Source organism: Triticum urartu, chromosome 6A, assembly GCF_056163025.1.
Source record: "Triticum urartu cultivar PI428250 chromosome 6A, HENAU_Tu73, whole genome shotgun sequence".
NCBI lineage: Eukaryota > Viridiplantae > Streptophyta > Magnoliopsida > Poales > Poaceae > Triticum > Triticum urartu.
Window position 1 is genome coordinate 571,413,873 of NC_141878.1, and position 18,750 is coordinate 571,432,622.

The 18,750-nt window shown below is 47.6% G+C and overlaps 1 long non-coding RNA gene across 1 annotated transcript; it reads left to right on the forward strand.

Moving 5' to 3' along the window:
• Positions 1-948: 948 nt before the first annotated feature.
• LOC147966442 (uncharacterized) lies at positions 949-1,986 on the forward strand. Its single transcript, XR_015608923.1, has 3 exons — positions 949-1,283; positions 1,797-1,866; positions 1,947-1,986. It is a non-coding gene; the product is annotated as an uncharacterized LOC147966442 (long non-coding RNA).
• Positions 1,987-18,750: the final 16,764 nt, after the last annotated feature.

Consider the following 18,750-nt stretch of genomic DNA (forward strand, 5'->3'; position numbering starts at 1 on the left):
ACAGACCAAAGCGCAGGACCGCATGGTCGGGAGGATGATCGACAACATCTCCTCTGATGAGGACTCGAACCTCACCAATGGCTTATGTGATTGATGTCTGAATTATGTCCGTTTGTTGTTAGTGTGTGGATCTACATATTTTTCTGTTTTAAGTTTGCATGGGTTGTATAGATATGAGAGTTCGCATATGAGAAAGATGACTGGAGAGGCAGAAAAAATGGTGGGTGACCGGTCATGATCGCATACATTTTAGGGCCGGAGTAGCTACTCACTGCTGTAGATAATCTTACAAAACTAGACCAGAGCTGCTTACTACTACGGCCTCATTCGGTTTGGAAGATTTTTATAGGAAAAACATGGGAACAAGGATTCCAGAGGAAAATTTCCTATATATGCATTCGGTTTGTAGGAAATGCGTAAAGAAATTTCATAGGAATACTATTCATTTCCTATGCTTTTGGAGGAAACTACACATCCACTCAAAGCTCATTTTGTACGTAGGAACGAGGCAAGTCAATTCCTTAGGGTGGCAAGTGCCATCCTATCAAATTCCTATACTACTCCAAATTCCTACGTTTAGATTTCCTCCAAACCGAATGAGCCCTACGAGTTTATTTGACAGGAGAAGACTTGGTTGCTTTCCCTTCTCCAAGGAACCTGACACCCAGCAGTCCGCATGTGGGGATTGCTCCGCAGGGCGCAGAGGCTAGGGCGGCTAGGCGACGACGAGCCGAGTCAAGTCGTTTTATATAATAAAAAAAGACAAAACAGTGTCTCCTCTATGGTTGCTTCGCCGTTCTGCATCATAATTATGAAGGAAGGGAACCACAGGCAGCTGTTGAGTGAGAGGGCAAAAATCATATATTTGACCTCAGGGCCAAATCAAATCACAAAATGATCTGCTCTCAAATTTTTTTTACTCTGCTGACCCTTTTGTGTGGCGCCCGACAGCTAGGCGCCACACACCACTGTGCAGCGCCTCTGCCTTAGGCGTCGCACCTTCTGCCAGCGTGGCAGCCCTGGTTGGGTTGCGGCCCCACAGACAGCAGTGCAGCGCCCAAGGGATAGGCGCCACACTGTGTAATGTGCAGCGCCTATGGCTTGGGCGCTGCACATTGACTTAAGCCGCATCGGGCCAGCCCCTCCCAGCAGTTCTTCCCCCTCTGAGCAGTTGCTCTGTTTACAGAGAGCGGCGGCAGCGGCGCTCCCTTCGGATCCCCCCCACACCCCTCTCAGGTCTGAAGTTTTGAGGCCCGGATTCGATCTCCAATCCCTCCTACTAGGTAAACTCCTCTGTTCCCTTTCTTTTTCTCCGTAAATGCGTTGCAATTTTACGGATTTGCCCAAGATTGGGTGGAACCTTTGATTTGCTTGGTTTGGATCTTTGTTTGCCCAAGATTAGGTGGAACCTTTGACCCCCCCCCCCCACACACACACTATATGATTCTTGTTAGTGAAACCTAGATTGTAATTTTTTTAGATATATATGAGATGCCTAGTTTTGTAGATAGTTATGAGATGTTGAGTGTTGTAGCTATATGTGAGATGTTGAATTTTTTAGATATATATTAAATGTTGAGTTTATTTGAAATATGAGATGTTGATTTACTTGAACACATATGACATACTAGATATATATGAGAATTTACAATCATTTATTCATTGTGTGAGAAGGAGATGTTGAGATTCTTGTAGATGAATACATATGAGATGTTTAGATGAACACATATGAAATGTTGAGTGTTTACCGATATTTGAGATGAACTCATATATGTTTATTGTTTGAACTTTGTAAGGATGGTTTGGCTTCTCGACGATGTCTACGACACGAAACACCGGGCCTACATGATGCGCGAGAAGGAGATGGTAATAACGAGTAATCTAAAAATTTTGCCTTAAGTTCAAATTTACATGCCCTAAGATTTGTCATTACTTGTTTTTTGCAGAAGCTTGAACCTTTGAAGATTCGGTATCACGGGGTCTCTGGTCTTGCCATGCCTTACGATGAGCGGCACACACCGTACATCAAGCAGGCAGGACTACTCCCGTGGATTCAGTTGGTCAGCCGGTCCACGCCGAATCTGAACGCTCCACTGGTGTCCGCTCTTGCTGATCGGTGGAGGCCGGAGACGCATAGTTTCCATCTTCGGACCGGGGAGATGACCGTGATGCTCGAGGATGTCTCGTTGATCACCGGTCTTGCTATCGACGGGATGCCTCTCTGTATGAGCACCAATTCTGATGGGTGGCGCGAGCAGATGATTGCTCTTATCGGTATGGCTCCTACCGAGGCTGAGGCTGATGTAGAGGAGGGAGAAGAGAAGAAGAAGAAGGAAAGGAAAGCATCCGGAGCTGCTTTCACGTGGATTCAAACTCACTTTGCGACGTGCCCTCCTGATGCCACTGATGACGTGATCCAGACACATGCTCGTGTCTACATGTGATATGTTGTGTCGAGGACTTTGTTTCCTGACTCCACTGGCAAGAATGCTCCATGGATGTGGCTGAAGGCGTTGACCTTCTTCGATAGCAAATGGAGCTGGGGTTCAGCGACTCTTGCCTACTTGTACCGACAGGTAGTTGGTCTGTTTTGTGATCAAATCATTTCTTCATTAGCAATGCAAGCTTGCTGTCAAGTTAACATTGTTTTTCTTTCATATGCAGCTGGACGATGCGTGTTGCAGGATCACAGATAGTGCAGGCATTGGTGGTAATATGCTTCTACTTTCTGTATGGAGCTGGGAGCGTCTGCCTGTTGGACGCCCGAAGAGCGTTAGGTTTAATCCTTGGTATGAAGATGAAGATGACGAATTACGGCGCCCCACTTGGGCTTACAAGTGGGATGTGGTTTCCGAGATGACGAACGATGTCAATCTCATGTACCAGAAGTACGTTGCCGAGTTGGACACGATTATGCCTGAGCAGGTAACGAGGTCATTACTTCAGTCATTTCTCATGTTTGCCTAAAAAAATTCACCAATTTTGCATTGTTGCCCTATTTCATAGGTGAAATGGCAGCCATATGGCGCCGATGACAGACTTGGGTACACCCCGGAGTTTACCATCAACTCGATGTGCTTGCGGGATAGGGATCTCTGGCGTATGCGGTGCCCACTGATATGCAACTGGGCTGTTGAGTTTCATTTGCCACATCGCGTGTCTCATCAGTTTGGTCTGTTCCAGCCTCACCCGCCGGAATGGGTGGATACGGACAAAGCACTTCATAGGTAAGACAGCATGAACCGTATTGACTAAGCATCGTCACTCCTTGATTTTGCTAATGTTTGGTTTTGTACCATGCAGGTTGGACAGGAGAAGGCAGCGGAAGATAAAGGACTGGGACAAGCATCATGCTTCGTATGTTACCCGCTTCCAGCTTTGTGTGGAGGAAGCTCGTAGCAGTGCACGCGCCAAGCTTCGTGAGCATTGTCCACTTGCTTTTGATAACTACATACGATGGCTTCTTGAAAATACTCGAGTTGAGATATGCCCGCCAGCATATAATGAGGATATTCTTGAAGAACCCGTAAACTTTGAGGATCTATCAAAGGGGGAGTACAACAGAGATGTCAGGGTAGGGCACGGAGTCCCTGCTGTTCCGGTGATTAACTATGTGGTAAAGTGTTTCTTCTTTACTTTCTCGTTGGCCGTATTAAACATGTTTGAATGGCTAACGTGTTCATTCTTTCTCATCCGCAGCGCACCGAGATCAAGAAAGTAGCTGATGAGAGCCAGTCTATTCTGGAGGAAACACTGGTTGGAAAAGGCAATGATGATGGTCCACTATGAGCATTCCTCAAGGTACAAATCGCATTCACTATGAGAGGTAGTCTATGTTGCGGAGTTTCATATCTTCCACACTTGTTCATGTTACAGCGTCAGGCCAGGAAGTTAAGGAGGTTATCGAATCTTCTCGGTTGCCGTGATCCCGAAATTGATGAACCATCTGCCTCTAGGTCTGGTACACCATCAGACCCCTCATCTCACCATCAGAGGGACGATGTGAGTTCCTCATATGCTTATCAGGATGATGAGGGTGCGGTCACCCAAGAGGTATGACTAATCCTTTAGATGTGATTCTCATTTGATTACGACATCGGTCTTCACCATATTGTTTGATTGTGTGATAGGGCGATGAGCTTGATGATGACATGACTTTGGCGGACGCTCAACTTCGGTCCCCATATATGTTCAAGCCTAGGCAGCTGTGACGAGCGGATAATTAGGCTACAGTAATTCCACGCTAATGATGCCACATCACCTCGGTTACTGTTACTAATCTCGCGATGGTTCAAAAACGGTTCGAATTCAAATTTAAAATCGAGTCAAACAATTAAAGTTTTCAAAAGTCAAAACTAAAATGTTCTTAAAGTGGCAAATAAATCATGGATATTATTGGTGGAGTAACAACATCTTTATAAAATATTTAAATACCCTAAAGTGATTAAAACAACATCAAAACAATTAGTTATACTCCTAATATATTTTACCAAATACTAAACTATTTTTATTCTGAGGTAAAACTTCTTAGAACAGTGGATTAATTTGACACACTATTTTTGGAGCTATTTTCATATTTTACTAAACCAAAAATATAGTGCAACTAAAATAAAACAAAAAGAAAATGAGAAAACAACAACAAAAGAAAAATAAAAGCCCCACCCCTCGCTGGGTCTCGGCCCAGCTGGCCACGGGGCTAGCCAGGCCACCCAGCCGGCCCACTTGGCCCGGCCCCCCCACTCACTCCCTTATCCCCTCGCAACCGGAAAACCCTAGCCCGATCCACCACCACTCCCCCTCGCCTCCTCCCCCGATTCCGCCTGGATCGGGATCGACCCCTCCACTCTCCCCTCACGCCTCGCTCCTCTCGCTCCCTCCCGATCCGGATCGGGGCGCAACGGCGCCCCCTCGCCGCCACTCCGCTAAGGCCGCCGCCCCTCCCGGACTCCTCCGCGCCCCTCCTCTCACCTCCCTCGACTGGATCGGGGCAGCGCCCCGCTGCCCACCTCGGCGGGCGCCTCCCGTCCCCGCCACCAGGCTGGCGCCCCTCGCCGAGTCCACCTCATCGCCGGACCATGCCGGCAGGGTCCCGCCGGCGCGCACCGAACCCGGCCGCAGCCGCTCCCAGCGAGTCGCCCCGCTCCGACGCCCTCCAACGCCGGCAGGCCGCCGGCCACGACCACCACGACCCGTTCCGGCCTCCCCAAGGTCCTCTACTGCTCGATGTGAGCACCTCGCATATCCCCCCCATGATGCCGCTGCTGCTCTTACTTCCTGTTACTGCTGCTCATGCTTAGCTACTACTGCTCCTGCCGTTGCGTTGCCGTTGTCGCTGCGTCGTCCCCTTGTTGCTGGTGCGCCACCGCGCCCCGGCTCCCCTGCCGCCCGCGGGCCTGCTCGTTGCCGGCCCCGCACTCTGTTTCCCCCACGCCGGCCAGCCACTGGCCTCACCACGCCCATGGCTGGCCCCCCCTGCCTGTCGATCTGGGCGCTCGCCCAGTCGGGCGCCGATGCCCAGCGCCCGCACCCGCGGCAACCGCACGCCCGTTAGCCCCAGGGCCCTATGACAAAGGGGGCCCGCCCCCAGAACGTTAAAAAGAAGTATATAAAAATAAATAAAACAATAATTAAAATAAAAATAAATTTAATTAATTAATTAATTAATTAAGTTAATTAACCTTAATTAATTAATCTAATTAACCTGTTAGCTTAATTAAACAATAATTAGTTTAACTAAACCCTAATTAACCTAACAGAGTATGACAGGTGGGTCCCACTGGACCCACGCGTCAGTTTGACCCAGTCAACCCCTGTTGACTGCTGGTGTCAGCATGACATCATGCTGATGTCATAAATCTATTTTTGAATTAATTAAATAATTAATTAAATTTCAGAAATTAATAAAATCTTTAGAAAATCATATCTTTTAATCCGTAACTCGGATTAAATTATTTTCAACATGAAAGTTGCTCAGAACGATGAGACGAATCCGGATACGCAGCCCGTTCGTCTGCCACGCGTCCCTAGCATAGTGAACCTGCAACATTTCACCTCCGGTTCATCTGTCCAGAAACACGGAACACCGGGGATACTTTCCCGGATGTTTTCCCCCTTCACCGGTATCACCTCATACCGCGTTAGAACACGTCTAGCTCTGCTTGTTGTCCTGTTATGCACTTGCTTGCTATGTATTTACTGTTTCTTCCCCCTCTTCTCTCTGGTAGACCCAGTGACGATGCTGATGCCCCTGTGGTCGACTACGTCACCGACGACCCCTCCTTCTTGTCTGAGCAACCAGGCAAGCCCCCCCCTTTGATCACCAGATATCGCCTACTCTTCTCTATACTGCTTGCATTAGAGTAGGGTAGCATGTTACTACTTCCCGTTAATCCTATACTGATGCATAGCCTGTCCTTGCTACTATTGTTGTTACCTTTACCTGCAATCCTAATGCTTAGTATAGGATGCTAGTTTATCATCAGTGGCCCTACATCCTTGTCCGTCTGCCATGCTATACTATCGGGCCGTGATCACTCGGGAGTTGATCACGGGTATATACTATATACTTTATACATGATACATGTGGTGACTAAAGACGGGTCGGCTTGAGGAGCACCCGCGAGTGGATCTTTGAGGCGGAGCGACAGGGCAGGTTCCGACCACCTAGGAGAGAGGTGGGCCTGGCCCTGGTCGACGTTCGCGGATACTTAACACGCTTAACGAGATCTGGATATTTAATCTGAGTCTGGCCATTTGGTCTATACGCACTAACCATCTACGCGGGAGTAGTTATGGGTATCCCGGCGTCGTGGTATCAGCCGAAGCCTTCGTGACGTCAGCGACTGAGTGGCGCGCGCCGGATTGGACTGGAACGCCACTAGGCTAGGTCTGCTTTCGGCCGCGTACGCAACATGCAGGTGTGCTAAGGGCGATGGGCCCAGACCCCTGTGCGCATAGGTTTAGACCGGCGTGCTGACCTCTCTGTTGTGCCTAGGTGGGGCTGCGATGTGTTGATCTTTCACGGCCGGGCATGACCCCGAAAAGTGTGTCCGGCCAAATGGGATCGAGCGTGTTGGGGTATGTGGTGCACCCCTGCAGGGAAGTTAATCTATTCGAATAGCCGTGATCTTCAGTAACAGGACGACTTGGAGTTGTACCTTGACCTTATGACAACTAGAACCGGATACTTAATAAAACACACCCTTCCAAGTGCCAGATACAACCGGTGATCGCTCTCTCACAGGGCGACGAGGGGAGGATCATCGGTTAGGATTATGCTATGCGATGATACTTGGAGGACTTCAGTCTACTCTCTTCTGCATGCTGCAAGATGGAGGTGTCCAGAAGCGTAGTCTTCGACAGGATTAGCTATCCCCCCCTCCTATTCTGGCTTTCTGCAGTTCAGTCCACCGATATGGCCCTTTTCACATTTACCCCTGCATATGTAGTGTAGCTCCTTGCTTGCGAGTACTTTGGATGAGTACTCACGGTTGCTTTCTCCCTCTTTTCCCCTATCCCTTCTACCTGGTTGTCGCAACCAGATGTTGGAGCCCAGGAGCCAGACGCCACCATCGACGACGACTCCTACTACACCGGAGGTGCCTACTACTACGTGCTGCCCGCTGACGATGACCAGGAGTAGTTAGGAGGATCCCAGGCAGGAGGCCTGCACCTCTTTCGATCTGTATCCCAGTTTGTGCTAGCCTTCTTAAGGCAAACTTGTTTAACTTATGTCTGTACTCAGATATTGTTGCTTCCGCTGACTCGTCTATGATCGAGCTCTTGTATTCGAGCCCTCGAGGCCCCTGGCTTGTAATATGATGCTTGTATGACTTATTTTATTTGTAGAGTTGTGTTGTGATATCTTCCCGTGAGTCCCTGATCTTGATCGTACACGTTTGCGTGTATGATTAGTGTACGGTCAAATCGGGGGCGTCACAAGTTGGTATCAGAGCCGACTGCCTGTAGGAATCCCCCTTCCACACTCCTTGGCCGAAGTCGAGTCTAGACATTACGAAACTTTTTACTAACATGGCTGTGTGCCTTACGGGCCCAAGTCGCTATCTGGGTGGTATTAGGATCTTTTATTCCTTGTCTATACTTTGGAACTCTGATCTCTCTTCTATTCGGGTTAAATGATTTTGCTAAAAACAAAACTAACTTTAGGTTCTCGAAAGTACTTTCTCCCGGAGAACCCCCTTCAGTCCAGATGATCGTCGGCTGCACTAGAGGATTTCGAAGATACTCTCCGATATTCTGTTGAAACCTTATGCCATTGCTTTTGCAAGTCCCTACCACCGAAATATCCCTATGGATAAATACTTACACCTGTCGTGCTTACTTTTATTCCCAGTCGATCTTGTTATTATAAGATACCCCGAGAATACTTTGTGCCTACTGCCTTGCAGTTCTTTGCCACATGCATACCACTATGGATAATTACTCGCATTTATCGAGTATCCGCTCATCCCCAGATATTCATGCAGTTCACAAAATTCTTCGAAATACCATTCGGTCTTCCGAAAATCCTGAGCAACCTATTGCTCCTGAAATTCTTGCTTGCTTGCATTATGGTTAATCCCATAAGTATAGTAATCTTATTGGCAACCTTTGTCAATATCATTTTGAGTCCATTGACTCAATATGTTGCGAATTCTCGCAATCCTCACTCAGATCGTAGAATTCATCCTTCCAGCTCAGATGTCATTTAAAATGTGAGCTGGTCCTCGGCCAATCAAATTGCCATCGATTGTACCCCTAAGTCTATTCAACTTGTCCGTCCTTGATCAGAGCGTTTGCTCCTGATCCCTTGATTTGAAAATCATAATTCCTTTGTTATCTAAACATCGAATTATTTAGATGTTCTATAATATGATGTTGTGCATTCTTTCTTTGTCTGATTGAGTACCGATACTCACATCAGCTCCGTTGTGGATCGCCCGATCCATTGTTGGATTTCATCCGACATCGTCCTTCATATTCAATAACCTTGTGAGCCTTTCCACGGGTATATAATGCCTTTGGTAAATTGTATCCTCCGCTTTGTCAACCATGCTCTACTTTTGAGCTTGTGTTATTTACTCCTGAAGTTCGTGGTACATGTGCTAAGAAGCCCCGATGGCTTGAACCTATGCCTTCCTTAATATGTGTGAACTCGAAAGTTTTCACGAGTCATACTCTTCTGGTATTTTGCCAGATAAAATTTCAACACTACAACTTCATCGAACGCGAGAAGTAAATGAAAGGTTATGCATTGGAGAAGTGGGAGTCGACCTTGAACTTTGTGTTCATGCCCATGGACATGATGTAGATCCTATCATGGAAACTTCTTGTAATAATAACTATTTCCTTGGTATAATATCATCTGGTACCTGTGAATTGATCCTTTGCTATCATGGCTCCGACCATGATTGATCCCCTTTGATTCCATTTCTCAGACAAGATGAAGTACTTGTCTTCTGCAGATCACTTCACGTGTCCACCCTCTACTCTGCTCTACCGTCGAGTATTACAATCTGGTATCTCAAGAATATCATGGAACATCATAACTTCTTATGGGTTCTTCATCAATTGTTATTACTCACCAGGTCCAATTGTTCTTAGGTTATAGGTTGTTGTCAACCGAGAACACCGACTAGTGAAATTATTCCGCACTACAAATCAAATACCCCTAGTATTTTTACTGGGAAATTCTAAACTCAAGCTGGTCATTCCTAGACTATCAGCTGCATCCTGGTCTTGCTACCTTTGACTATGCTACCTTGTCATTCTCTGGTGCACGTATTCTTCAGTGTGTGAGCACGACTTACGTCAAGCTTTCAACATCTTGTTGCTTGTCTTGGAATGCAACTTTGGTTCCGAGCTTGCCTCTTATATATTGATCCTATAACTTGCCACTTTGTCATTTCCTTGCTTGTTGCCGTTGTTATTTGATTGCATCCTCTTGAAACCTCCCGGCAAATGTGTCGGATCACCTTCAACACTTTGACTTCTTCCGAGATGTCAACTGTGCTCATGATGAGGAATACCCTCCTTGCCCTCGATGATTTTTATTATCATCGACAACACCCTTGACTTCCTTTCATCATGAACTTCCCCACATAGTGAATGCAACTTGTTCTCCAGCTAGTGTTGTGTTCTGCCTTGAAGTATTACTGTCTATTATGTCGAGAATGCTGTTGGGATTGCTCCACCTCTTACAAATTCTCGGCATGTTGATACTTCTCACCATCACCATTCTTCCTTGGTCCCCATGTTGTTTTCAACCAGGATACCAATATGCTAACGATGCTGTTTGAGTTTTGTACTTCTAGCAACCCTATTGCCTTGAAGTTAATGATCGACATTTCGTTCTTAGACTGTTGGTTATTGAGTCGTCATTCTAACATTGATCTTGCTGCCTAAGGTCATACTTTGGGCACACCTTTCAACTAATGATTGATGGTGTATGTTTTCCTAGAGCATACAACATTATATCATTTGAATTGACAAGTGCCATCTTCTTGTTCACATTATTGTGGAAAGCCATCCGTTTGGAATTCTCGATGAATTGTCGCTGAGCCCATCAGCCACCTTCTCATCCCCTCCTTGGTTTAATGATGAACTATTGTTTCAGGAACCCGCTTCCATAGTTCATTTCCCGAGAATCTTGCAATGTCATTTCGTCTATTTGTGTTGCACCTTTTCTTCTCGAACATCCTGAGTCTAAGGTATCATGACACCTATCGGATCTGAATCTCGGTCAGATATGATGGTTGGGACATTTCCAAGAGTTATAACATTGGCCTTGATATGACCCGGTAAGGTGATGTCATGCCTAGCACACCTGGCCGAATGGCCCTATTTTTATAGATTCCTTTTCAGCAAGCTTATCCATTCGTCCATGAGGAAACTATAAGACTTATTCTACAAGTTATTCCTAATGGATCCTTTGTGTTTCCAAAGTCCGATCTTTGCTTAAAGACCTTGTCAATGCTATCTCGAAGCATGTCTGTGGTACTTCGATTTTCAACAAGAATGTTTGAAATCCAATGCTAAATGTTTCTTGCTCTATTATCCAAACACCGTTGTATGGGTAATGTCATGAAATTTCTCTCTCCCCTTACCTAAAGGGTTTTCTACCTTATGTCCTGTCTTGGATACCATGCTCTGCTTGACTTTGGGAAGGATATACCCCTGACATATGTGTTTAAACACATTTTTCTTTCCATTGTTCTGTTTAAATCTGATGATCACATTTCCTTTCCATTGTCTTGTTTAAACTTTCTCATGGTTTATATGATCTAAGAAGTAATGATTCGCTGCTTATATAAACACCTCGGTTGTACGACTCTGTCAATAAGACCCTGTTACTATTGTTGATGACATTCTGGTAGCCACCGATGGACGAGAACCTTGCCTATTGGTCCGCCTCGTTCAACGAGCAGGAAAATGGTTCTCTTCGTCCCTCGCCCTTGGTACCGTCGTTGTTGCCGACATAATCGACAGGCTAGCCTCTGACTTGCCTTGCTTGCATGATCACGCAAGACGTCTCCACCCTTCCAACTTTTAACCCACATGGTGGGCCCATAACCCACAGTTCCACAGGATCGAAACCTGACTCTCCTGAACAACCCTGTTTCTAATGGTTATTCCTCGCGCTTGGCTTCGAATTTAATTCACGAGCCACCTTCCTAGTGATCTATTCTGGTATCAGACGCAATACTTTCCCATTGCTCTGAACCCCCTTTCACATTTCGTAATCAGGCAACGAACGATTGCCTATGCGCTTGAAACTTATATTGTGCACCTTCTTACTTTGCTCTCGATAATTTCTTAAGTTTCAAATCGAGGGTTGCTTCCCGCCACCTTCACTGATGTTATCTACCACACAAGCAACATTGTAGCGGTTCCTTCTTCCGAAGTTACCCCTTATCCTTCGTACGTACGACGAAGACTCCGAAGAAAAGATGATGATTTCATCATGACGACCTAAAGCAGAGAAATGAAGACATCAACGTTATGGATCGACCTCTTCGAGAAGAGCAACCAAGACCGAGAGGGTTCGTTAGAATTTCGTAACCAAATCGCTTCCCCGTCACTTCCCCTCTTAAATCTCGGGACGAGATTTCTTGTAGTGGAGGAGAATTGTGACGCCCGGATAATTAGGCTACAGTAATTCCACGCTAATGATGCCACATCACCTCGGTTACTGTTACTAATCTCGCGATGGTTCAAAAACGGTTCGAATTCAAATTTAAAATCGAGTCAAACAATTGAAGTTTTCAAAAGTCAAAACTAAAATGTTCTTAAAGTGGCAAATAAATCATGGATATTATTGGTGGAGTAACAACATCTTTATAAAATATTTAAATACCCTAAAGTGATTAAAACAACATCAAAACAATTAGTTATACTCCTAATATATTTTACCAAATACTAAACTATTTTTATTCTGAGGTAAAACTTCTTAGAACAGTGGATTAATTTGACACACTATTTTTGGAGCTATTTTCATATTTTACTAAACCAAAAATATAGTGCAACTAAAATAAAACAAAAAGAAAATGAGAAAACAACAACAAAAGAAAAATAAAAGCCCCACCCCTCGCTGGGCCTCGGCCCAGCTGGCCACGGGGCTAGCCAGGCCGCCCAGCCGGCCCACTTGGCCCGGCCCCCCCACTCACTCCCTTATCCCCTCGCAACCGGAAAACCCTAGCCCGATCCACCACCACTCCCGCTCGCCTCCTCCCCCGATTCCCCCTGGATCGGGATTGACCCCTCCACTCTCCCCTCACGCCTCGCTCCTCTCGCTCCCTCCCGATCCGGATCGGGGCGCAACGGCGCCCCCTCGCCGCCGCTCCGCTAAGGCCGCCGCCCCTCCCGGACTCCTCCGTGCCCCTCCTCTCACCTCCCTCGACTGGATCGGGGCAGCGCCCCGCTGCCCACCTCGGCGGGCGCCTCCCGTCCCCGCCACCAGGCTGGCGCCCCTCGCCGAGTCCACCTCATCGCCGGACCATGCCGGCAGGGTCCCGCCGGCGCGCACCGAACCCGGCCGCAGCCGCTCCCAGCGAGTCGCCCCGCTCCGACGCCCTCCAACGCCGGCAGGCCGCCGGCCACGACCACCACGACCCGTTCCGGCCTCCCCAAGCTCCTCTACTGCTCGATGTGAGCACCTCGCATATCCCCCCATGATGCCGCTGCTGCTCTTACTTCCTGTTACTGCTGCTCATGCTTAGCTACTACTGCTCCTGCCATTGCGTTGCCGTTGTCGCTGCGTCGTCCCCTTGTTGCTGGTGCGCCACCGCGCCCTGGCTCCCCTGCCGCCCGCGGGCCTGCTCGTTGCCGGCCCCGCACTCCGTTTCCCCCACGCCGGCCAGCCACTGGCCTCACCACGCCCGTGGCTGGCCCCCCCTGCCTGTCGATCTGGGCGCTCGCCCAGTCGGGCGCCGATGCCCAGCGCCCGCACCCGCGGCAACCGCACGCCCGTTAGCCCCAGGGCCCTATGACAAAGGGGGCCCGCCCCCAGAATGTTAAAAATAAGTATATAAAAATAAATAAAACAATAATTAAAATAAAAATAAATTTAATTAATTAATTAATTAATTAAGTTAATTAACCTTAATTAATTAATCTAATTAACCTGTTAGCTTAATTAAACAATAATTAGTTTAACTAAACCCTAATTAACCTAACAGAGTATGACAGGTGGGTCCCACTGGACCCACGCGTCAGTTTGACCCAGTCAACCCCTGTTGACTGCTGGTGTCAGCATGACATCATGCTGATGTCATAAATCTATTTTTGAATTAATTAAATAATTAATTAAATTTCAGAAATTAATAAAATCTTTAGAAAATCATATCTTTTAATCCGTAACTCGGATTAAATTATTTTCAACATGAAAGTTGCTCAGAACGATGAGACGAATCCGGATACGCAGCCCGTTCGTCTGCCACGCGTCCCTAGCATAGTGAACCTGTAACATTTCACCTCCGGTTCATCTGTCCAGAAACACGGAACACCGGGGATACTTTCCCGGATGTTTTCCCCCTTCACCGGTATCACCTCATACCGCGTTAGAACACGTCTAGCTCTGCTTGTTGTCCTGTTATGCACTTGCTTGCTATGTATTTACTGTTTCTTCCCCCTCTTCTCTCCGGTAGACCCAGTGATGATGCTGATGCCCCTGTGGTCGACTACGTCACCGACGACCCCTCCTTCTTGTCTGAGCAACCAGGCAAGCCCCCCCCCTTTGATCACCAGATATCGCCTACTCTTCTCTATACTGCTTGCATTAGAGTAGGGTAGCATGTTACTGCTTCCCGTTAATCCTATACTGATGCATAGCCTGTCCTTGCTACTATTGTTGTTACCTTTACCTGCAATCCTAATGCTTAGTATAGGATGCTAGTTTATCATCAGTGGCCCTACATCCTTGTCCGTCTGCCATGCTATACTATCGGGCCGTGATCACTCGGGAGTTGATCACGGGTATATACTATATACTTTATACATGATACATGTGGTGACTAAAGACGGGTCGGCTTGAGGAGCACCCGCGAGTGGATCTTTGAGGCGGAGCGACAGGGCAGGTTCCGACCACCTAGGAGAGAGGTGGGCCTGGCCCTGGTCGACGTTCGCGGATACTTAACACGCTTAACGAGATCTGGATATTTAATCTGAGTCTGGCCATTTGGTCTATACGCACTAACCATCTACGCGGGAGTAGTTATGGGTATCCCGGCGTCGTGGTATCAGCCGAAGCCTTCGTGACGTCAGCGACTGAGTGGCGCGCGCCGGATTGGACTGGAACGCCACTAGGCTAGGTCTGCTTTCGGCCGCGTACGCAACGTGCAGGTGTGCTAAGGGCGATGGGCCCAGACCCCTGTGCGCATAGGTTTAGACCGGCGTGCTGACCTCTCTGTTGTGCCTAGGTGGGGCTGCGACGTGTTGATCTTTCACGGCCGGGCATGACCCCGAAAAGTGTGTCCGGCCAAATGGGATCGAGCGTGTTGGGGTATGTGGTGCACCCCTGCAGGGAAGTTAATCTATTCGAATAGCCGTGATCTTCGGTAACAGGACGACTTGGAGTTATACCTTGACCTTATGACAACTAGAACCGGATACTTAATAAAACACACCCTTCCAAGTGCCAGATACAACCGGTGATCGCTCTCTCACAGGGCGATGAGGGAAGGATCATCGGTTAGGATTATGCTATGCGATGATACTTGGAGGACTTCAGTCTACTCTCTTCTGCATGCTGCAAGATGGAGGTGTCCAGAAGCGTAGTCTTCGACAGGATTAGCTATCCCCCCCTCCTATTCTGGCTTTCTGCAGTTCAGTCCACCGATATGGCCCTTTTCACATTTACCCCTGCATATGTAGTGTAGCTCCTTGCTTGCGAGTACTTTGGATGAGTACTCACGGTTGCTTTCTCCCTCTTTTCCCCTATCCCTTCTACCTGGTTGTCGCAACCAGATGTTGGAGCCCAGGAGCCAGACGCCACCATCGACGACGACTCCTACTACACCGAAGGTGCCTACTACTACGTGCTGCCCGCTGACGACGACCAGGAGTAGTTAGGAGGATCCCAGGCAGGAGGCCTGCACCTCTTTCGATCTGTATCCCAGTTTGTGCTAGCCTTCTTAAGGCAAACTTGTTTAACTTATGTCTGTACTCAGATATTGTTGCTTCCGCTGACTCGTCTATGATCGAGCTCTTGTATTCGAGCCCTCGAGGCCCCTGGCTTGTAATATGATGCTTGTATGACTTATTTTATTTGTAGAGTTGTGTTGTGATATCTTCCCGTGAGTCCCTGATCTTGATCGTACACGTTTGCGTGTATGATGAGTGTACGGTCAAATCGGGGGCGTCACAGCAGCCCAGACGCCGGTACACGCCCAATGACTTTGACAACAGAGGCAACCCAAAGGTGGTCGTAGGGACCTCGCGGATGGCTAGCTTGGATCATGAGGCGGAGGCGGAGGCGGAGGAGGAAGTGCAGGAAGAGGAGGCTCGTCCATCCAGGAAGAAGAAGATTGCCTGCAGGCGTGGCACCAGGAACACGCGCGGAAGGCATTAGTGTTTGTTACTATGGAAGTGCTCTCTTGTAGCCGTTTCGTTAGGTTGATGAACTTGTTTGGTTATGTTATATGTTGGTGAACTCTTACTATTGTGGTATTTGTGTTGTCCTAAAAGATGTGATGTTCAAATTATTATGGTATTGTGGTATTTGTTCAGTTGAATTGTTCAGTATTTGTGGTATTGTGGTATTGTGGTATTTGTTCAGTTGAATTGTTCAATATTTGTATTTGCCAAAATGGAATCTGTTTCTGCAGTTTGGCAGTTAACAGCACTGCAGCGCCTGACAGTCAGGCGCTGCACTGTACAATGCAGCGCCCAAAGCCTAGGCGCTGCACCTCACAGTGCAGCGCCCAAAGCCTAGGCGCTGCACCTTACTGCAAAAACAGAGTTGACAGCACATTCATTTCACCGGAACATCATAATACTTACAATGACTGCATCATCACAATAATTTGAACAAACAAAAATTTTATGCCGACGAGTTCATAACTTAAGACAATTCGAACTACGACATGGTTCACGACACATTCATTACAAATGACAAATGGTAGCTTGCCCTAGAAAATAGTTCACCAACATCTTACATGCCCTCACAAGTTCATGACTCGTGCACCGAACCGAAGTCCCTACTGAGTAGAGCGAGGCCATTTCCCCTTCTTGTCACGGGCCGAGTCCTCCTCTTGCGCCTCGCGAGCCTTTGCAAGCTTTCTTGCCCTCTCCTCCTCATGAGCAAGTTTCGCTTGGCGTGCCCTCTCCTCGTCTCATTTCTTCCGCTCCATCCTCTCCTTTTGACGACGCTCTTCCTCCAAGCCTCTTCGAAACGATTCTTCGAACCGCCGTTGCCGCCTAAGACAATCTTGGTATTGGTCCTTTTTGACATCTTCTGGCACTTCAAGACCTATCCACGTGAAGTACTTGCATAGAGGAGGCGGTGACTGCATACAAAATTTTTGTTAGTGTTGACACACATTTAATAGTAACATTTTACTTCTTGAGCTTACCGGTGGTTGGTCATAGGCGTTAGTTGGAAGTGCACGATCATAAGCATAGTTCGGGCATACAAAATATCTCCGCCCTTCCGTCCATGATTTATTTCGGTCGGTGGATACCTTCACCTTGCAAACATCTCCACACCAACATGGCGGGATGTTGGCATCTTTCTCCTTCACCTTGTCCAAAGATGCGTCCTCCCACTTGTTCGGCATGTCTTCTTGGTTAGCACACGGTGGCCTCGTCATGGAACCGGATGAAGCCATGCCTACAAAACCGATAATTCTTGGTTAACCCTAACCCCCACTTAACAATAACACAATCCTAACCATAGCATAACCCTAACACCAACATCAAACACACATACCCCTAACCCTAGCATACCATGAAAACCTAACCAACCCAAATTAGCAAAGAAACTTAACATCATTCAACAAATATTTGCAAATCCAATCCAATCCCCAAAGTAGCAAGATTTGAGAAAATGTGACAATTCCTATGGATGAAAACGAGGGGAACGGAGGAGATTACCTTAAGGGAGGGTTTGGCTTCGAAATCCACGGTCAAATACTCCGGATCTGAGGAGGATTTGAGAAGGGGAGAGAGGAGGGCAGAGGGGAGGCATTGAGCTTCGGGTTTGTGTGGGGGTGGGGATGTGTGGGGTGGGGATGGGTGGGAGGGGGTGAGTGCAGCAAATAGATGTCCAGCCGTGCAGCGCCTAAGGGAGAGGCGCCACACACCATAGTGCAGCGCCTACTCTTTAGGCGCTGCACTTCTGGACATCCCAGTCCAGAGAGCAACAGAAGCTTCCAGTATGTTTTCTGCCCAAAAAATGCTAAGTGAGTGTGCAACGCCCAAGGGATAGGCGCTGCTCTTTACTGTGCAGCGCCCAGGCGTGAGGCGTTGCACATTACAGTGTAGCACCCCTCCCTTAGGCGCTGCAGACTGACTTAGAAAATTTTCGGGTGCAAAAGCTCCTGGAACGCTTCTGTTGCTCTCTGGACTGGGATGTCCAGCAGTGCAGCGCCTAAGGGAGAGGCGCTGCACTATGGTGTGTGGTGCCTCTCCCTAAGGCGCTGCACGGCTGGACATCCCAGTCCAGAGAGCAACAGAAGCATTCCAGGAGTTTTTGCACCCGAAAATTTGCTAAGTCAGTCTGCAGCGCCTAAGGGAGGGGCGCTGCACTGTAATATGCAGCGCCTCGGCCTTAGGCGCTGCACTATCTGCTGTTTTCATATACAAAGTGATTTTTATGTTTTGTGATTCACATAGATGGCACATAATCATATCCAAATCACATATAGTAGTCCAAATCACATACTCATACACACATAGCAATAGAGTTGTCCAATCAGATAGTCATACACAAACATTTATCCAAAAAGACATAGTCATTTACGTCTCATATCACATAGTAGCACACATTTTGCTTCATAGAAAAGGTCATGGTCCTTGTCCCTTCTTCTTCCTCTCTTCTTCTTCTTCTTCTTCTTCTTCTCCCTCCTCCGACCACCAAGGGAGCTCACCTTTCGCCTCCGCGTCCTCCACCCCCTTCATTGTTTCCATACCTATGAAAATGTCAATATAATAGTTAGTCACACAATGCAAAATGACAACACAACATTGAGCCAAAAGAACAAGATCATAGTAAGTGACATACGGCAATGGTCCATTGAGCCAAGTGAACATTCC